The sequence below is a fragment of the Eublepharis macularius genome, chromosome 4 (assembly GCF_028583425.1).
Source record: "Eublepharis macularius isolate TG4126 chromosome 4, MPM_Emac_v1.0, whole genome shotgun sequence".
Lineage (NCBI taxonomy): Eukaryota > Metazoa > Chordata > Lepidosauria > Squamata > Eublepharidae > Eublepharis > Eublepharis macularius.
Window position 1 is genome coordinate 82,176,801 of NC_072793.1, and position 22,092 is coordinate 82,198,892.

Below are 22,092 nucleotides of genomic sequence, written 5' to 3' on the forward strand. Positions count from 1 at the left end.
TCCTTTAAGTTTTCACTCTCCTCCTCCTTCACATTCTGAAGACGCAATGCCGTCTGAGCACGATCCACTTGTAACCCTATCAATTGATTCTCCAAAAGCTTTACTTCTTTGTTTGTTGCTTTCATGAGTACTGCGTTTTCCCGAGCAGACTGCTCTGCCCCAGACGCTATGCCTTTAATGGTTTTCACCTCATTTTCAACTGAACCAACCCTTTGACCGATTTCATTTAGCTTATCAACAAAGGGCTTCATAGCTTCAACGACCGACCGCTTAACCACCTCTTCAAAAGACTCTCCTTTCCCCTGCAAAGCAGCCGAAACAGATTTGCCCAGAGCAGGGCTCTGCTTTTTCGTCGCCATCTTAGGGGGGGGGGGAGTCCGCCAACTAAGTTCCAAAACTCAACAAAGGGGAAGATATCCGAACCTTCTTAGCTTCAACTCCCACCAATCCTTCGCATACACTTAGAATAACAGAAGGGATTCGCTTACTTCCAGGTTTTCACCTTAAATCTGTTTGTTGCCGTTCTCCATGGCCCGGCAGCACGCGATGTGCTGCGCAAGTCTGCCGGCCTCCATAGGAGCAAACGGGCAATTTACCCCCTGCATCGACTTCAGGGGGCTCTTCCCACAGCGCTCCGGACCCTGACCCCCTCACTGGGAGTCCTGCGGGTTAACCCTCGCGGGCCAACCACCCGGTCAGGCTGCTCGGGCGCTTCCTCCTGGTCCTGCGGAGAGGAGTGTCCGACATGGCCGGGAAAACGAAACCGAATCCACAGGGTGTTTTGTTGTGGGGATAATAATAACATACTTTGTAAACCGCTCTGAGTGGGTGTTAAGTCATCCTGAAGGGCAGTATAAGTTGAATGTTGTTGTAGTTGTTGTTAAAGGGTGAGAGTCCCAACCTTTCACATTTATAAATATTCATGTTTCACATATATCATTCCATCTTGGCTGTAGGGTAATATCTGTAAATTTCTGATACTGGAAGAACAAATGTTGGCAGTTCTTTCCTTACATCAAGGAAAGGTGGTGGTGGTGGTGGTGGTGAGAAATAGTACTTTTCCCAATAATCATTCCTAATCATTCCTTTCCCAGTAATCATTTGGAAACACATATTTTAGGAGCACTGGGCCATTTCCTCACTGCTTACCTTCCCTTGCAACGACCCAGAACATCGCGCAAAAAATGCGGAAGATCGCATTTTCTTGTGCGAGAAAACGCGATCTTCCGTGTTTTTTGCGTGATGTTCCGGGTTGTTGCAAGGGAAGGTAAGCAGTGTGAAAACAGTCCTGATGTGTGATCATCCACTGCTTTGGATTGCAATCTGTCTGCAAGTTATATTAAGCATAGGCAAACACTTGACAAGCTATTTGCTCATCTTTGAACAGTTTGCATATGGTCAATTGTGCACAAAAGCCTATTACTCTTGCAGAATCTCATAACACATTTCCCAAAGCTTTCCATCCCAGCATAACTTCTTTATGGGAATTGTACTTTTGAGAGGGCGAAAGACCTAGCGTTCCCCAAGTACCATGTGTCTGTCATCCTGTGTTATACCAAATCACTCTTCTGATTGGTAGCAATGCATATGTTAAAAATATAGCTTGCTTACCAAGGTATGAAGAGTCCTGTGGTGCAGAGTGGTAAGCTGCAGTACTGCAGCCCAAGCTCTACTCATGACCTGAGTTCAATCCTGGCGGAAGCCTAGTTCAGGTAGCCAGCTCATGGTTGACTCAGCCTTCCATCCTTCTGAGGTTGTTAAAATGAGTACCCAGTTTCTTGGGGGTAAAGTGTAGATGACTGGGGAAGGCAATGGCAAACCACCCCATAACAAAAAAAAAAGTCTGCCAAGAAAATGTCGTGATGCGACGTCCCCCCATGGGTCAGTAATGACTCGGTGCTTGCACAGGGGACTACCTTTGCCTTTACCTACCAAGATATGACTTGCCCATGGTCTGGTAGATATATAGCAAGTCAATAGCAGCAGCTATTGTGCAAGCGCAAAGCTGCTTGACTTGATATCCAATACATATTTTGAATGAAATATTGACGCCATCTGATGAGGGGCTTGATTGTCATATTAATGGATTGTTGAATTATAGTAAACCTAAACATTTGCATTCATTTCAAAATGAGGAGAATTCATATTTAGAAGATTCGAAAAAACCAGATTGCTTCTGAATTTTTTAAAAGCACTGGTTTCTTTTTCCATTGGTGTTTGCTTGCTCAGGATTTCTCTGGTTGCTCTGTAATTTGATTTGATTTGTATCTTTTGTTTCATTTCCTGATTTATTGATTTTTCTGTTAAACCACTTTGAACATATGGAAGAACATCCTAGAAATCCAAAATGAATAGACAAATAAATGTAATTATTGCCTCCTGGGATAGTTAACTCAAGGTCAAAGTGCATGAACTAAACAGATTGTCAAACATGTAGAAGCTGCATCATAGGGTGCTTTCTTGAATTTCCAAAAATACCTAGTATTAAAAATCATACAATTACATTATTTGATATATTCTTACATGTCATGCCCTTCAGTGTCACATTCAAGGGGTTTCTGTATTCAAAGCCGTGTGGCTTTGAGCCACACGGTGCTCACTTAAGACACATAAAATCCATGCATGAAATGTAGCTTCCACATGGGAAGCACATGTGTCTAAGTGCCATATGTTTTCTTAGTAAGGGGAAAGCAGGGGTGTCCTTGAGGATTTTCTTTGCAGCTGTTCAGCTGTTCTATATGGTTGCAGAAAGAACTTTTTCTGTCCCCCACCCCCAACCTCAAAACTTTTCTGGAACGCCTAGGTTGGCATTTGCAATACAGTTCCTCATATTTCAATGTGCGCTGCCTCAGGCCTCCCATTAACAAGTCAGACCTTGAGCGAAACACAAGCTTCCAATTTCTCGGCAATCAGGATTCAAGAAAATGGGAACTGACCCCAAGGGCAAATGGGGAAGGAAAAGGAGGGGGACTGGGGGCAGATTGTCAGCTGTTTCTTGTTACTGGTCATCAATTCTTTCAGATATGAGTCTCTGCTTCCTCCTCCTGCTCATGTTACCTTTTGTATCTTGATTATTGCATTAGAACTTTTTTTTTAAAAAATCACATTTTCTGAACTTTCCCCTCTCTTTTTAGCCTTTTTTGTATGAAATAGTTAAATGCTACTAACTTTGAGCGGGGGCGGGGTGGGGTGGGGTGTTCTTTAACAAATGAGAATGGCAAGAACAACTTTTTTAGCACTTTATTTATTTTGTGCCAAAAGGTGATGAGCTCCACCAACATTTCCACATGCTATACAGTAGCTAGCGTTCAGTTACATGCTGACCAGCACCCTCCTCATGTCACCTCCAGCTGTACAGTCAATAAGCATCTGGCTTAAGTGAACTCACCTCACCAATAGATGCCTCAAGGTGCTTGCCATGTCTTCCTGCCTATTTCATTTTTAAATTGTATTTTGTTTTTATTTTGTTTTTAAAATATTATTTATTTTCAAATGAACAACCCCACCTCTGGTGTAAGTTGTCCCCAGCAAGTGGCCTACCAAAGCTTGGGGTGGTTCTTACATTGGCTCCAAATTTGGCCAGTACCAATGCCAACTTCCCTCTTCCCTCAGTTAGGACATTTCCAGTCTAGGTCTATTTAAGCTTAATCTTACAGTGCAATCCTAACTAGAGTTACTCCAGTCTAAGCCCATTGTCTCTAATTGGCTGTGACTGGAGTAACTCTGCTTCAGACTGCACTGTCAAGCTACTTAATACAGTGTGAAAGAGAGAGCCCAAAAAGGGCTCTCTCATAGCCATTTACAAACAGTCCCCCAAAATTCCTGCTGGGCCTAGAAGTGACCACGCAGATCTCATACTATAAACAACTTAATGCACATACATGTTAATATCCAAAGAAATCTATACATTCAAATATACATGTAGTGATATTTAATGTTTGTTTCTTGTCTGTTAAAATCAACTCTTTCTTTGACTGCAAGGCTTAAGATTGCTGCAATCCAAATTTCAGTAAATGGAGTAGGTATTGCTTTCCATGTTTGAAGAATTATTCATTTAGCTGATGCAGAACATTTATCCTATTGAGAGGAATGTACTCCAGTATTTAAGATCCAGTGAACTTTCTAGTGTAAAATTAATCTGTCTATTAATTTCTAACTAAAATGACATAATAATTGGAGAAGGCAATAACATATGTGTCAAATTGGCTCTTGGCTGCTTACATCTCCAATACCTATTCAAGTCCGATAATCTCAATTTAAAGAGTCCAATTATTGCAGAGAATTATCTTTTTTGTGTGTATATTAACGGTAATATAAGGTCTAAATAAATTTAATATTTCTTGCCATATTGTTTTCTGAACTGAATATTCAGTTGCCTGTTCCAATTTTGCCATAATTCCTGAGACATAGCAGGATTTTCATCCAGTGGCACCTTAGAGACCAACAAGATTCCCAGAGTGAAAGCTGTTGTGTGTCTGAAGAAGGGAGCTTGCCTCTGACTCTTAAAAGCTTATATTCTGAAAATCTTCTTTGTCTCTAAGGTGCCACTGGACATGGCTACCCACCTAACTATCCTGGGTCATAGGTTTGTGATCAGGTTTCAAATAGGCATATAAAGATTTGTGTGTTTTGGGTGATGGTTCTATAGATGTTAAAAAGACAATATTTCAGGGAAGCCTGAAGCTGCAAGTGCATCTAGGCGGCCAAATAGGGCATGAAGACACTGGGTTAATTGCAGATACTGGGGGAGGGGGGATCATATTCCAGTTGTTAAGTTTATGAACTTCGTCATGGTTTAGCTGAGATACTGGAGAGCTGCTGCCAGTCTGAGTAGACCACACTGACCTTGATGGGTGGATGGTCTGATTTATTATAAGGCAACTTCATTTGTTCAAGGTTGTCCCATAAAGTCAATGGCACATGTATAAATGGATCAAATTTCTGGGCTAACCCAATTTCTTTCCAGATATTTCAGGTTGCTTGAACTGTGAAATGCTATGCATTCGGGTTGCTTAGAAGATATGAATCCAATACCTCCCAGCGCGAGAGAGGATCAAATAAAGCCTTTTCTATTTGTGCCCTTATAAACAGAATATGGTGGTGGCCTTTGATTGTACAATTAGAAAGGCTACACAGCAGTGTGTATTCCTTCTCAGTTATCAGCACATGCACATAAATACCCATGATAACACAGGCATATGCTAACACATATGTAAGTATACTCTCCAGCTGTGTATGCTCTCTTTCACCTACATATTCACACCCACCCACAGGCACTTCCGCCTTTAGAAGATAGCAAGCAATTGTGCAGAGAAAAGAATCCTTGGCTCCTCGCTCTGGACTACATGAGGAAACAAAAGATGTTTTCTAGTCTCTTCACACCCACCCACCCCCAGCAAAAGCTGCTTCCTACTGTGAAACACGTGGCCTGGAGAAAGCACTAATCAGTTGCTGAGACAACCGAGTGACCTGTGACACTTTAAAAGGCTAACATAACATATTTATTGCGGAATGAGCTCCAGTAGGATAGAGGTAAATTCAGCAGCTGCTGAATTCTGGAGACTAATGAACTTCAATCAGCTATTCCCAACAGTTCTTCCAACTACCATGTTTGCCTTGCAGGAATCCACTGATGCCAGCCTTTTCTATGTGCACACGTCAGACAAAGTAATCAGCAGCAAGTTGGGGATCAAATATGAAGTAAGCTAGCATCCAGATTCACAGAGTCTTAGGGGAAAATGCAATAGACCCAATGGAAAGAAGGTCCAGTTTTGAGTTCTAATGATGAGCTACCTCACTTTTTACTCACGAGCAAACTCTAAACACTCCACTATACTCTAAACACATGAACAGCTGAATAAATTTTTGTCATAGTTATTCTTCTTGGTTAATTCCTTCATTCAGGATTTCTTCTAGCAGCAAAAACAGCATAAATGACTGAGCCTAGTCATGCCACACCTGTAGTTTTCAGGCCTGAAGTTTTATGATAGAAAATTCCAGTTAGTGTATTCATCCAATCAGGTACCCATCCATCTATCTGCAATTGCATAATATTCTGGTTTCTCTTCAGATCACGTACATTTTTGTATAGTTAATCTAAGAATCTTTGATCAGTGATTTCCAGTACTTTATATCCTCCATCAGATGAATGCTGTTCTAAAATTTTATTTGGTACGCACAAATGCACTAACACATGGTTGAAATTAGCATTGCCAGATAACATTTCCGGATATAACAAACCCTATGCAGCTGTTGGGTCTGAAATAAAGGTTGTCATTTTGACCTACAGAAACATGACAATAAAGGAATCCATTATTTTCTATAGAATGTTGAACCCCTTTAAAATGTAGCATGCCTCTTGAGATTATCAACAGCTAACAACACTACTCCAAACACACTCCATTTCAAGGCTTATTCATAAATTCCTTTTTCTAAGACTGAAAAACACATGTCTGTGTGCATATTACAAAATACACATTTTTTACTGACATGGAGATTAATACGTTTCCTTCACTCCAGAGTGCTGTGCTGCTTTGGTAAACTGAGGAAGTCTATCATTTTTAAAAACAGAAGGTTAATGTAGGGGCAGTTGTGACTGAGACAGAAGTGGGGTAAGCTCAGACTTCACTTAGGCATGGGGCATCAATTACAAATGGGGGCTGTATTCAGTGGCATGAGCCTGTTGGATAGGTTGAACAAAAAGTGCTTTCTTTCTGGCTCTGCCCAAGGGAAGCTAGGCTGGTTCAACAAGGAGTTTTAAAAGTCATGTGCGTCAGAGACAAGCTGCAAGGCAAATTTCGTAGGAGAGCAAGCAAAGGCAGAGCTATAGAAATGAGGGTTACTTGGAGTTTGCTTATTTTACTGTTGGTGTGAAAATATTTCCTGCTCTTTGGGCTAGCTTTGAGATCTATGAGTTCCTTTCTGCATAATCAGCTTACTGTGAAATAAATGCACATTGTTTCACATTTATTGCATCTGACTCTTGCTTTGTCAGAATAAGCTACAATGGGTTTTTCTCAAGAAAAAGAGCTCTGATACAGTCCCCCTCTCAATTTTTAGTTTGTTTTTTTAAAAAACCCACCTTAAACGGTAGAGTGCAAAAAGAATAATGCATACCGGGATTTCTACTGTCCTGGATTTCTCTTGTTCTATTCCCTAATTCTACTCTTTTGATAGATTTTTGTTTAATATTTAATTTATTGAAGGCTGTGCATGCCCCCTTGCCTGTGACTGAGTGACTAGCTTGGTAGTTTAAAATGCCTGTGTGTACGTGTAAGCATGTGTGACAATTCAATTCCACATATATATTAATATACATGCAGCATGTCAAGCTATTGTCATTATTATCTTCATGTTGTGCCAAGGCCAAAATGTGACTGGGACAAGCTTAGATTTACCATGCAAAAAGGCCTCGAGATACCATACTTCTATAGTCAAGATCTTGGCTTTGTTTTTGTTTTTTTACAGTAATAGCTAAAATATATTACTTGACAAGATACCATAACAATTTGATACATGAGAAATTCAGTGAACTGAAGGTATGTCTACGTGTTTGGTCTGATTCCATATTTTATTCCATTTCTTCAGAAAACAGCAGTCATTACACAATAAATAAATAAATGAAAGAAAGAAAGAAAGAAAGAAAGAAAGAAAGAAAGAAAGAAAGAAAGAAAGAAAGAAAGAAAGAAAGAAAGAAAGAAAGAAAGAAAGAAAGAAAGAAAGAAGACCTTCAGTGACGCAGCTCAGTACAAGCAGATTGCATCATGCTGCTATTCTAGTACTGAGTGCTCTGCAGAGCCCAGTGTCAGCCACTAAGGTTTCAAAACTGAAAGACGTGATGAGGCCTCTTGGGGAAACATGAGCATAAGACTGCATTGGGTGAGTAGGGGAAAAAACCGCAGCCTGTGAGGAGGCAAGGGTGTGCATATTCCACATGTCCAAGCATGTGCTACTTCACCTGGCATGCGTAAGATCTGGGCATTTCTTACAAAACTTTATGGTCTCTTTTAAATAAAGCATCTGACATGATGAAATTATAGTTGCAGGGAAAGATGCGACAGCAGCCTAAGTGCAGACACAGGTGCTCTGCAGGAAAGTAGCATTTATCATTGAATAGCTGAGGAAGCTGAAGCCTCTGCTATGTGGCTAGAAGAAGGTTGCAATATGCGTGCCTTGGGACTGGGAACAACCGGGTACAGGGGAAGTGGGCACGGTAGCAACAACTGGCACATTAAAAAATTGCTTCTTGCACAGCTTGTTACAGTTACCGTTGGCAAACTGTAGCAGCCTAATAGTAAATGCAGCCTAGGTCTGTCTTAGACCAAGATGTGCAATTTGGAAGAATGCATAGAATAAAAGAGATGGCTAACCAGAGAGTCATAAAGGACACAAGAAGCTGGACCACTTCTATTTTCTCAGCATTTTTTAATGAGGGTGCTTCTTACATTCTATTCCTTTTCATTATTATTGTTTGCCAGTGTTTCCACATTCCTTTCCTATAATAACAGACAGACCAGCAGCATTGCCACCAGTTGTGGTGATGTTGGCCCTGAATATAACGATGATAAAACCAAGTATGCTCACACTGGGGTCTACCACTACTCTCTTTTCGTATCAAAAAGAGTCCAGTAGCACCTTTAAGACTAACCAACTTGATTGTAGCATAAGCTTTCGAGAATCACAGTTCTCTTCATCAGATGCATCTGACGAAGAGAACTGTGATTCTCGAAAGCTTATGCTACAATCAAGTTGGTTAGTCTTAAAGGTGCTACTGGACTCTTCTTGATTTTGCTACTACAGACTAACACGGCTAACTCCTCTGCATCTCTTTTACTATGTGGCAGCGGTGTCAACCATTTTGAGGTTGACTACTACTAGACATGGGCACGATCCAAAAAATAATCCCGATTTAGCTGATTGTGATTCCGCGGCGGTGCCGAACCCAGGTACCCAAACCTCACCGATCAAGGCCCGTTTCCGATACAGAATCGGGAATCGGGAAGGCCAACGCGGGAGGGCGCCCTACGGTTTCCAGCACTAAAGGAATGGTGGGTGAGGAGGATGGCGGCCGCCGGGCCCGGCAGGCCCGTGGTGGCGGCAGTGAGCCGCCTCCCCTCAGGGGGCGGGGGGGTCTGTCCCCACTGGAGTGTGCCGGTACTGTCACGGGATGGGGAACCAGAGGAGATAGCTCCCTATTCCCTAATTCCCTATCCGCTGGAGCCCAAAGCTAAAGCTCCCTCCCTCTCTCTCTTGCGCTTTCTCTCTCCAAAAGCGGCAAGCGAGAGCTCGCCTCTGTCCCACTCCACCCGCGAGCGGAAAGTGAAACTTTGTTGCGCAGCACATGGCTATTTATAAAGCCTGGGTCTGCTACGCAGGAGGGCTGTGTTTGGCCGTAAGAGCTGCCTCTCAGGCTTTGCAGGGATAAGATTCGAGTGTCCATGGCTACAGAAGAACACCCCCTTCCCCCGCCCTCCCCTCTCTTCTCCCAAATGGACGAGACAGGCGCGCACTTTTCTGGCTGCTCCGTGGTTGGAAGGAAGCCCTGCTGATCAAGGAAAGCTGGGCTTCCATTCGCGTTTCCAGGGCGACAGAAGGAGGGCAAACAGCTCCGGCATTCCCCAGGCTCTGTTTCCACAGGGCTCCGTTCCCTCGGGAACAGATGGCTGGTGCCAGACTGTCTGCAGACTGCAATCCCGAACGTGAACCGATCAATCTGATCGAGACCCGATAGAGCACCCCACCTGAGCGCTGAACTGGGAGCCATGGACGGAACCGATCAGCCCGGTCCCGATGGCGCAAACGCCCAAATTGGGGCAATTTTCAGTCCGTAATTCCGATCGTGCCCATGTCTAACTAATACCATACTGATTTTATGTTCACATCTTTGAGATATGGCTAGCTTTGTTCCTAGTTTAAAATATCAGCCAGCACATTGCTTGCAATGCATCAGTGGAACCTCTGATATAGTGTAGACATGGACAGTCTCAGGAATGAGCTGGCTTTGCCCTAACTCTTGGTATTCCAGTGTATCTCCCATTTACGTTTGGTGTAGAGCCAGCTTGGTGTAGTGGTTAAGAGCGCGGGACTCTAATCTGGAGCACCGGGTTTGATTCCTCAGTCCTCCACTTGAAGCCAGCTGGGTGACCTTGGGCTAGTCATGGCTCTCTGGAGCTCTCTCAGCCTCACCCACCTCACAGGTTGTTTGTTGTGGGGATAATAATAACATACTTTGTAAACCGCTCTGAGTGGGCATTAAGTTGTCCTGAAAGGTGGTATATAAATTGAATGTTGTTGTTATGTCTGCTTATCAGTTACACTGATATTGGTGTTAGTTGCCACCCCAAGCTGTTCAGAGACCAGATTTAGGATTTCACTGTAATTGTGTTTAATATATGCATATACACACACTCTTCTTTGTAGTGGAATTTCTAGCTGTATAATATATTGTACTAGGGTTGCCAGGTCCAGGTTGGGAAATTCCTGGAGATTTGTGGGGTGGAGCCTGGAGAGGGTGGGGTTTGAGGAGGGAAGGGGCCTCAGTGGGGTATAATGCTATAGAGTTTACCCTTCAGAGCCGCCATTTTCTCCAGGGGAACTGGTCTCTGCTGCCTGGAGATCAATTGAAAATCTGGGAGATCTCCAGCTACTACCTGGAGGCTGGCAACCCTATATTGTACCTATGTAATTTTATTTGTAATTCAAATCATTTTACATGATTTGTTGAAGACAAAAACTCAGGTTGAATAGTGATCTAGCCAGGTATAGTTTCCATTGAAAGAAGTTAGCATTACAGAAGAACAAAAGGGCGACACTGAAGTAGTAGTGCAAATTCAGTGTCAGAAAAGAAAAGGAGAAGCAGAACAACACTGTTAGGAAATGGGAGTGTGAGACAGAAATCCAAAGTTATAAAATAGTAATTAAAAATACTTCTTCCCATATCTGTTAAAGTTTTGGAATGCCTTTTGCAGAACTGACATAAAACAGCTTACTTAATCATAGGTAAGTATATTTTTATATATATATTTTCATCTTTTAAAACCCAAATCAGGCTGTCACATTTCCAGATCTTCAGACAGTTTTCTGAAATAATGATAACATAATTTGATTAAAATAGGGAGTGCTGCTGCTGAGTGTGTTTAAAATTGACAGTTGGGTCCAGTGAGTGGATTGGGAGCACCTAGAGAGGTAGCACTGATGAAAGTAAAGCTAGTAGAGTTCTCAGCAGTGCCTAAATGGGAGACCTTTAAGGGATCATATGAGTGCAATAATTTTTTTAAAATCGTGTGTACATTGGGATAGGGCAAGATTTCAGCTGGGAGCTTCACAGCTCACAAGGGACTTCATACCCTCTCTTGAAAATCATAGATTACAAAAACAAAACAACCTCTCGTCTATTTTCTCAGAGGTGTAAAACCAAGCCCTGCCCTGTGTTCAGCTTCTGTGCATATTGTGTGTGTGTGTCGTTGAGAAATCCACCCCTTATGAAGCCAGTCCCAAATAGCTTAGCCCCACCATGAGCTGCTGTTTTATATGTGTATGTCAGACAGAAGTAGCTCACCCAAGAAATATGTGAGTCCTGATGTGATGAGGCAGCTGGCTGATTAGAGGCATTTAGCATTTTTCACAATGCCAAAAGGATATTTTATCAAGATTTTTTTCCTGCAGACTATTTTTCTTTACTGCAAACAGAAAATGGTCAGAAAGATAAGCTGTAAATTTATGTAAGTTCACACTGTCGCAGCCAAAACACTGGCAAGGACATAATCCTCCCCCTTCTGCCCCCTGTTTTCCCCAATCAGCTGGTCATTGAGCACACACCCCACCATTTCCTCATATTCTGTCCATAGTCTCACAATTCCCACTACAAACTTGGCTGTCCAGACTTTTCCTGCCAGTTATGCAGACTTCCACTAATGCAGCCAAAGCCAAGGTTCTGTGGGACAGATAAGGTGAAGAGAATTCACAAGAGGCTTTGAAATGCTCTTAGTCTACCCTTCAGTAGTGAGACATTCTTTAAATCTAAGCCTATGTCTGCCATTAGCCTATGAAGGAGGAAATCCTGCTGCCAGCTTTCATAGTTGATCACATCTATAGTCAAGTATGTTTATGGTTAGGGAAGTTTATCTTAATAATTAACTAGCCTGTCTTTCTGCTACTTAAGGTAATCCTAAAGCATCTAAAAAGACCAATATGTAGATTTCTATGTATTTTCATTTCATTCCATTGTGGTAAGTAAAGCTGAATACTGGAAGCAGGCAAGCTAGGGGAGCTGTAGAATGCCCCTTATTACATTTGAAAGAGAGAGAGAAAGACTGAAGAGTCCAACTGGTGGTGCATAACTAATTATATTTATTTATACTATGACAATACAAGATTTGGCAGATACTGGAGTCCAGTCTGTTTGCATCTTTATTGACTCCCTTGACTCCCCCTCCCGGCTTCTGTTTTATCTGCTGTTTGTTATCTGCTACCGTGGGCCCAGTGATTACGGTAATGGTGCAATGTGCTGCATGTTATGATTTTTTGCTACCAATTTTAACTGTTTTAAATTTGCACTGTTATTTAATCTGTTATATTGTATTCTGTATTATGTTTTAATTTGGATGTGATCTGCTCTGAGTCTGTGTGTGGGGAGAGCTGATTATAAATCAAATAGATGATGATGATGATGATGATGATGATGATGATGATGATGATGATGATGATTGATGATGTTGGAATGTAGTAAGATGTCATGGGCCCTGACCCAGGCTAGCCAGACCTTACCAGATCCCAGAAGCTAAGCTGGTTGGCCCTGGTTAGTACTTGGATGGGAGATCACCAAGGAAGACGAGGGTTGCTAGAGGCAGGCAATGACAAACCATCTCTGAAGTCTCTTGCTTTGAAAACCCCAGCAGGGGTTGCCATAAGTCAACTGCAATCTGACAGCACTTTGCTTGAACTCGCACACCAACTTTTATCCCAGTAGCTTAGATTTCAAAGCACAGATAAGATTTTATTGTGATTTACATCTGTCTCCCCCCCCCCTTCTTAAAAAATAAGTACATTACAATCTATTTTCTTTTTCATCCCTTTTTGAAAATGGGTGTGAGGGATCAACTTGGTGTTCAGACTCGAACCACAGAACGGTGTTCTGGGTAGGTATTCTAACATCAGTCCTAACATTTTAATCATCAAGAGAGATAATCACACGTGGCTTTTCATCTTTCCTGAAGCCCCCAAATACAGGTGTGGGTGTAAGCATAGTTCCACAATGTTGAAACATTCCAATCACATTTTGCTTTCCCTTCTTCTTTGGAGGCCCAGAATGGCTCAAAGACTCATAAAATACTAGAAACAAATTGATGAGCAGTGATTAAGGCCAAAACCAATTTACCAAACAAACAAAAAAACTATACAAGTACATAAAACCAACAATTCCACAAAAGTTTCTTTGTCTTCCTGAAGTCTGTAATGTCAGATTAGGGAGGCTGCCTTTAAGAGGGATGTCCATTAGTGGCTGCTGTGGTTGAAGAGATCTGTTCTGCATCCTTTTTCATAATTATATGGAATATGGAGCCAAGGCCTTACTTTAATACCTAGACAGACAAGGGGAGAGGTTCCCCTCAAGTATGTTGGGTTTAGGCTACAGAGGGCATTATAGGAAACAACCAGTATTTTGCATTCGACCTGGGAAGTTGCCAGTCTCCACTGGAATCCACAAAGTATTGGTGTTGTATGCTGTGTTTTATATACTCCCATTACCTGGTGAGTTACAGTACTGTACACTGGCTGAATTTTCTCAACTATTATTAAGGGCAGCCCCAAGCACTAGATCAGGGAGCAATATCAAGTTTTTTCTTCTCTTTCTTCAGAAAAAATTAAATATCATTTTATGAGCATGACTCTCAACTCATCAATCACACCATTTAGGATGATCAAGTCTCTTTCCCTTGTGATAGAAAAGAAAAACCAAATTTGGATGTCGTATGTTTGATCATACATGTAAGCTGATCTTACATACAGTGCCCATTTTCTCTTGAGTCAGGCACCATTGGGAAGGAAAGCAAGATATAAATCTCCAAATAATAAGCAAATAAATAAAGTTGATAACATTCATCATGGCAGCTGACTAGGTACTGGAAAATGCTCTGAATTTACTGGTTTGCTGAAATTATGCCCCAGGGTCATTGTGGTCAGGTCATACGTCAATTAAAACTTTTGTATTTAATAGAATTCAGTCAGCAGAATTAATAATTCAGTGCATATTTAGAATTTAATGGCTTGCACAATAATTCATCAACAGCAGGGCATGACATCAAGTATTTGCAATCTAATTTAGAACAGTTGATGACCATTTTTAGCTTAGGGAACCAAACTAGGCAAGCATCAAACCATACAGTTTGTCACTCCCTAGGCCAATGAGACAATCAAGCAAAGTCCCTCTTTACGGCAAGTTAACATTTTTATTAAGGTGCCATTTTTTTCCCTGTCAGGTGACTTGGATGGATGGCGAGACAGAGACAACCACAGGAAAGCAGTGTCATCACAGGCATCTGCCAAACATTTTCAAAGTAATTTAGAACAATTATGAACATTCAAGGTTGTTTCTCACAATTTGTAATCAAATTGTGATGTGAGCAGAGAAGTGATCCCATATCGTTGGATTTGTGGGGGAAATAAACATTGTACCTTACATAGCAATGCCCTTTAACTCCAGAAGTGGGAGATTATACACACCATGTTGCTATTTATATTGCCTTGATCTAGGTAACTGGGGTGAAACAGCAGTCCCTGACCCAGTCAAGGGGACTGAAAAATCTAGGTTAGGCAGGATCTGCTAACTTCCTGTGCCTTCATGGGGCTCATACTTTTAAAACCACAAATTTCAATTATATAGCAGGTTGGATCAATGACACTGAGAAACATTGCACATTACTGATTAAAATATGCATTTTTATGATATGCACAAAGCTTCTTAGTTATTGATAAAATATCCCAGGGAAAAATGGATAGATACTGTATTCCTTCAGCTGAGTATTTCTTCTCTGTATGTCATAGCACAATCCTAAGTGGCATTACACCCTTCTAAGGTCTAAATTTCCATAGGGTTGCACTGTTGGTCTGCTATGTGACTCTTTCATGCTAATAATTTGGGCTGATTTGTTAAATGTTGCCTTGTCCATCAAAAGACCATATAAGAGAAACAAAACATATTAGAGAGCAACAAATTCTGTATGAGTCAGTCTAAAAATGTGTGGAACCCAACCCAGGCTGTTTCTACAGGGTCTTTCCCCCCACCCCATCTTGGTATATAAACTGGAGTCTTTTTCCCCTTCAGCTTTACAGGATGTTGTGCTATGATCATCCTGTTTCCAGGTTTTCCACATTCTCAGTATGATCTTTCCTAATTAACCTGCTTTACTCCAATTTTTTTTTGGAAAGAATGCAGTTCAAGAGCATTAGCACACCATCTGGAAGGAATGATATGCTTTTTCCTGCACTGCAGAGGTCTCACTCATATCAGAAGCTTTTTCTTGCCTTCAGACCCTCATAGGTCATATTTTCCCAGCATTATTTCCCTCCTGCTACACCAGAAGGCTTTTAGATGGCTTAAAAACAACAACATTAATCGCCATAACATAGTGCAATAGTGCTATAACATTTGAACAAGTTGCCACAGGAATTGCACAGCAGTTGTGATTATCACACCTCCAAGAGCCAGTTTTGTGCAAACCCTGAAAATATTGTTCCCTATTGGCAATTCTTGGCTCTACCTTAATAAACAGGAGTTATGTGGCACCTTAAAAGCCAACACTGTATTCCAACATAAACTTTCGTGAACTAGAGCCTCCAGATGCAGCAAATGGATATCATTTTATGTAGGAGGTATGAAAAAAATAAACAGCATGAAATGCAGGAAGTGCAGAGGAAAAGGAAGCATATTAAAAATCAAATAAAATCTAATCAAGGAAAATACAGATACCATTCAGTAGTTCTGCTAAGCTAGTTAATATTGATTACAGATGAGGAGTTCCAAGTTTTGTATTGTAAGATGGTAAACACTTAAGTCCTCTGCAGACATTCCCTTCCATTATTGCAGATCAGAAGCCCACCAGCCACACGTTTTGGGAGTGTTGTCCAGTTGCCATCTGGTGTGAATTGAACAATGTGTGGATTTTCCTTGTGGGTACAGCTTCTATTCATGCAAATATTCTCTACAGAATGTCTGCAGAGGGTTATAGTGAGATAAAAATTTCTGTCATGGATGAATGTGGGGCAGGGTGGGGAAAGATAGTATGAGTCCCATTTTAGCAGTTTCATATAGAAGTCTCCCTTTAAAGTTCTTTTGGTGACCTTCAGGTCAGTGACAATGTATCCTTGGACTGGACAGACAAATTTCTCTCACTGCTTTCTGAATATTGTGAATTTTAAAATCAGATTTTTATTTTATTTTTGCTGCAACAGGCCAACATATATCTCTTTGGACTTATTAGCACTATCCTTGCAATACTGCATCATTACAGTGGTAAGAGCTCTCTCTACACCCCCACTTTGTCAATCTACTTCATTTTGAGCCTGCAGCAATGTTTAAGATTAAAGCATAAGATTCTCTTAATCAAAGACTGCCAATCTTCCTAAATTGCATGATTACACTGCAATATACGTGAAGACCACCCAGCACTTTTTCAATTGTAAACTGTCCGCAACTAGATGCCAAATGTTTGAGCACAGATCATTAGTACTCAAAACATGCGCAGAACATCTGAAGTGTAGTCTTTGTACTAGTAAGACTGTTATTAACTCATCAGACGATTTAGACAAGAAACAAAGTAAGCATCTATATTGGGTAATAATCACATTTTTCAATATCAATATCAGCAATAGACGACAGGTAGCCATCATAATGAACTTGGATTACTTAGTTCACCATGTGTACAATTTTCATACTTCTAGCTACTTGATAGTGGTGTGTTTGCCCTTGGCAGCTGCTGTTTTAAAATCTAAAGTGAATTTACTCCCTGTATAGTCTGCAGCTTGTGATTGCCATGTGTCTAGAGACCATGAAACTCACCATGAAACTCTAGGCCCCATAATACTCTCAATTACATAAGGGACATGGGGCTGGTGATAGCTCCCAAACCTTTCTGTACATTATCATAATCTTGGTACTTTATATCAGGGCCAAAGAATGATTTCTCTGGGCCCAGTACAAACTTGTGCATACATGAGCACATCCCATTTATACAGTTTTATGAAGTAATGAAAGTTTCCAATATGTTTCTAAAATGACACAAATCAACCATATTGTGTTAAGATATTTAGATCACCTCAGGGCTCTCAAACACTGCAACAGCAGATGCTGGAAAGTTTGAAGGGCAGTGCCTTTGGAGGGTGGAATTTGGAAAGGATGTGATGTTACTTCTGGGTAACACTCTAGGCTGCCCCGTAGACTCTATGTTCTTTAACATAAAGACTAATGGAAATGCGTAGAGCATCCCTTTACAGAAGCCATTTTTCTCCTGCTTCTTAATTTCTTGAGGGGGGAATTGCCACCCAGGCTCCTGAGCCTGGTAAACTGTATCCATTTTCCTTCCCATCTTGGGACCTTGCTTTCTATGGCTTATTCCCATGAATTTTACAATAGGACTACGTTATGATGCAATGGTTCAAGAAGGTGATTTAATAAAGTGAATGGGACTCTGGGCTATGCTGCTGTGTATGTTATCTGTTTGCTATATGTATTATATTGCTTTCACTACTTTGTTAGTTTCCTATGTAATGCCACCTTTTGGCATTGTTAACATATCATGTCTAATGTTTTGTTTTCAGATTTTGTAACCCTGGTCCTATTATTTGCTTATCAGATGACTTATTCTATTGATTGCACTGACTTACATTGTGAAATCCACCTAGAGTCTCAATGAGAAAGGCAGACTATAAAAGTGTAAATAATAAAAATACATAAAATATCAAAAGCCATTTATAGTCAAGCTATGATTCAGCTACAAAGGATGAATCATGTTGGTTGTTGTGGGTTTTCCGGGCTGTATTGCCGTGGTCTTGGCATTGTAGTTCCTGACGTTTCGCCAGCAGCTGTGGCTGGCATCTTCAGAGGTGTAGCACCAAAAGACAGAGATCTCTCAGTGTCACAGTGTGGAAAAGATGTAGGTCATTTGTATCTACTCAGGAGGGGTGGGGTTGAGCTGAGTCATCCTGTAAGAGTTTCCCAGGGTGTGGAATGCTAATGGCGGGAGGCTTCACTGTATCCTGAGGAGGTGTAGCCTGGTGTTTTTCAGTATTTTGTTGTCCTGGAATAAGATACTGTGCCCTGTTTGAGTTAGGCTAGGTTCAGCCACTGCTGATTTTTCAGGTTGTCCAAGTCTGCAGTGTCTTTCATGTTCTTTTATTCTTGTCTGGATGCTACGCTTTGTGGTCCCGATGTAAACCTGTCCACAGCTGCAGGGTATACGGTATACTCCTGCAGAGGTGAGGGGGTCTCTACTGTCTTTTGCTGATCGTAGCATCTGTTGTATTTTTCGGGTGGGTCTGAATACTGCTTGAAGGTTATGCTTTTTCATAAGCTTTCCCATCTGATCAGTAATTCCTTTGATATATGGCAAAAACACTTTTCCTGTAGGAGACTGTTTTTCCTTGGTTGTTTGATTCATCCTCGGTTTGATTGCTCTTCGGATTTCAGTCTCCTACAGGAAAAGTGTTTTTGCCATATATCAAAGGAATTACACAGTATCTTATTCCAGGACACCAAAATACTGGACAACACTTCCAACTACTTTGTCAGACTGCACAGGGAAGCCATTGAAATTCACAAGCATAAGCAAAACTTCAACAGGAAAGAAGAAACCTTAAGAATGAACAGAGCATGGTTTCCACTTCTGAAAAACACCAGGCTAACAAAACATTCTATCCCCGACAATAGCCCTGCAGAGAAGATTAGCACATCAAGTACCAATCCATATGCAAAAGAACCTCCTCAGGATACAGTGAAGCCTCCCGCCATTAGCATTCCACACCCTGGGAAACTCTTACAGGATGACTCAGCTCAACCCCACCCCTCCTGAGTAGATACAAATGACCTACATCTTTTCCACACTGTGACACTGAGAGATCTCTGTTTTTTGGTGCTACACCTCTGAAGATGCCAGCCACAGCTGCTGGCGAAACGTCAGGAACTACAATGCCAAGACCACGGCAATACAGCCCGGAAAACCCACAACAACCATCGTTCTCCGGCCGTGAAAGCCTTCGACAATACGATGAATCATGTTCTTCTTGAAAAGAATAGTTACCAGGACTATGTGCTGTAAACTAGCAAGCAGGAGAATATCCCCTGTGAAACTGGGGAATAGATCACCCATATCTATCAATGGAAGTGTTCGGTCATGAACTGAGTAACATACTAATTGCGTGTTGAACTGACTAGATAATGTATTCTACTATTTAAAAAAAACTGTAGAAAATGGAGTTTAAAACAGGAAAACAAGGAAACAGAAAATGCAGAAAAAACAGGAGTCCAGTGAGACCATGAAAGCTAACAAAATTTATTCCAGCATAAGCTTTCATGAGTCACATCACTTCAACAGATGCATCTATCATGCCTATTTTTATACACAACAGAAAGGCGGGGAAGTGAACCTTGTGCACTCCGCTAACTGGTGATGCTTGTTATCTCATGAACTGCTCTTCATGTTAGAGAGTTAAAGATCCACAGCCCATGGTGTCTGATTGGATGCACTGATTCTTTTCCATTTTTATTAAGGATGGATACTTGTTTGGATCAGTGCCACCAAGATCGGTTAGAATAGTTACTAAACTGGACAATTCTCCTCATAGAGATTATTTCTGAGGTATGCTACAAGTGGAATATATTCTGTAAGCATTTCCCTCACAATATCATGAAAGCCAAAAGACAGAGGACTATGTGAGAAGCGGAAGGCCAATGAAAGTCTCTTTCCTATCATCCTCTGAAAGTCTCCCTTGTTTAATTTATGCAATTGAGCAGACTGCCCAGTGAACCAGGCCTCAGTGTTAGCAATGCTGTAATGTTTAAGTTAGCCAAATCTGTAACAAATTTGCTTTGTTGCCTCTGTGAAATCAGTACCCACCCATTCCCATTGCACTCCTGACTAAGGTGTTTCAGGTTTATGAGCTCTGAAGAACTATAAAGCCTATTTATGGGCAGCTTTTAAAATTTCAAACCAGAGTGTGTAACTAGATAAACACTGGACAAAGCACCAATTTGCCATGCACCCTGCCTAGCGTGTACAGCATATGAACATCAATTGTATCATTGATTTGTTGGGCTTCATAATTAGCTGCAGCCCCTAGACCATGGACAAAATGCTCTTTCACCCATATATGCAAGAACAATCAGAGCACTTTTCATTTTAGTCTTCACTTTACCCCCACAGGATACATCTAGATTCTGTGGAAGAAAGAAGGTCCTACGGTACTCTAGTGCATATGGAGGCACCTCAAATGTGATGGAGGCACAATGGTTCTTAAAAGAAGACTGGAACTGGGACATGAACAATGGAAACATGTGAACACATGATGACACTATCTTATACTGAATCAGACCATTAGTCCATCAAAGTCAGTGTTGTTTTCTTAGACTGGCAAAGGCTCGCCAGTGTCTCAGGTTGTGGTCTTTTACCACCTACCATCTGATTCTTTCAGGTAGCCATTCTGAGGATTGCATCTATAACCATCTACATGCAAAACAGATTACCACTGAGTTGTAGCCACTTCTCTAAGCAAAAGAACAAGAAGTTAGAAGGCCAGGTCGACTTTTCTTAATAAAAGTCTAGAATCCAATGATCATACAATTATCAGAGTCACTTAAGCAACATTTATTTTTATTTATATGTTATTCATAGCCCACCTTTCTCACTGAGACTCAAGGAGGATTACACAGTATAAGTCAATATGATCAGTGGCTGGGACATTCAATAAACAATATAACAGGGTATGGATAGCAGAAATTTGAAGACAAGGGCTGGATCGAGGGGGGGCAGGGGGGTAGCCTGCCCCTGGTGCCGCCAAAGAGGGGGCACCAGGCGCAGCTGCCAGCCACCAGGAGCACGCTGCAGCTTGCCACACAGGAGGCTGAGCACAGGGTTGGGAGGCCCTCGCCAGCCCCGCCGATGGGGCGGCTGGCTTGCCACGTGCACAGGACCTCCCAGCCCTGCACTCAGCCACCCACGCAGCGAGCCAGCTGTCCAAGTGCATGCCCTTGCTGCCCTCACCAGCTCTGCGGTGCACTGTGCACTGGGGTGGCCGGCTTGCCATGTGGGCGGCACGGAGCAGCGGGGCAGGCAAACCGTGCAGAGGGCCTCCTAGCCCTGTGCTCAGCCGTCCTCGTGGCAAGCCGACTGCCCCAGCACACGGTGCGCCATGGAGCTGGCGGCAGCAGCGGCAGCAAGGGCATGCGCTGGGGCAGCTGGCTTGCTGTGCGGGTGGCTGAGTGCAGAGCTGGGAGGTCCTGTGCTTGCGGCAATCCAGCCGCCCCAGCGCACAGCCGCGCCGCCACCGCTGCCAGCTCTGCAGCGCACTGGGCGCTGGGGCGGCTGGCTTGCCACGCGGGTGGCATGCCTCCTGCCGTGTGTGATGATGTCACAAAAGTGACCTCATCATGCAGCGCTGGGAGCATGCATGCTGTGCGCGCATGCAGACACCAGGGGAAGGGTTGCACCGGGCGCCCACAACCCTAGATCCAGCCCTGAAACAAGCATCATTCTGAATACAGAGTTGAAACATTTCTGAAACAAAACATAATTAATTTGACATAACATATTAAACTACAATAAACACCCACATAGAAGTATATCTACATTAATAGGCAGTACCCAGTAGTATAGTCTACAGGCTCTGTCCCTTTATCAAAACATCTATCTGAGCCATTTCTTACAGGACAGTCCTATTTCCTGAGTTTAAAGCCCTCCTAAATAATTCAGTTTTGCATAGTTTGAGGAAAGCCAAGACATGGGAAGCTCTCCTAACCTTTTCAAGCAGGCCATTCCACAAGGTGGGGGCCACCAGAAGGAATGTTTGTATATAGGCAGCATCCAGTTTAGCCCATTTGCAGGATAG

The 22,092-nt window shown here is 42.1% G+C and overlaps 1 long non-coding RNA gene across 2 annotated transcripts in view; it reads left to right on the top strand.

The window, feature by feature from the left end:
* Nucleotides 1-21,149, top strand: part of LOC129327309 (uncharacterized) — a 46,021-nt gene extending 24,872 nt beyond the window's left edge. For both annotated transcript variants that reach the window (XR_008596804.1, XR_008596805.1), the window contains exon 3: nt 20,412-21,149. This is a non-coding gene — a long non-coding RNA (uncharacterized LOC129327309). The remainder of the gene's footprint in view (nt 1-20,411) is intronic.
* Nucleotides 21,150-22,092: the final 943 nt, after the last annotated feature.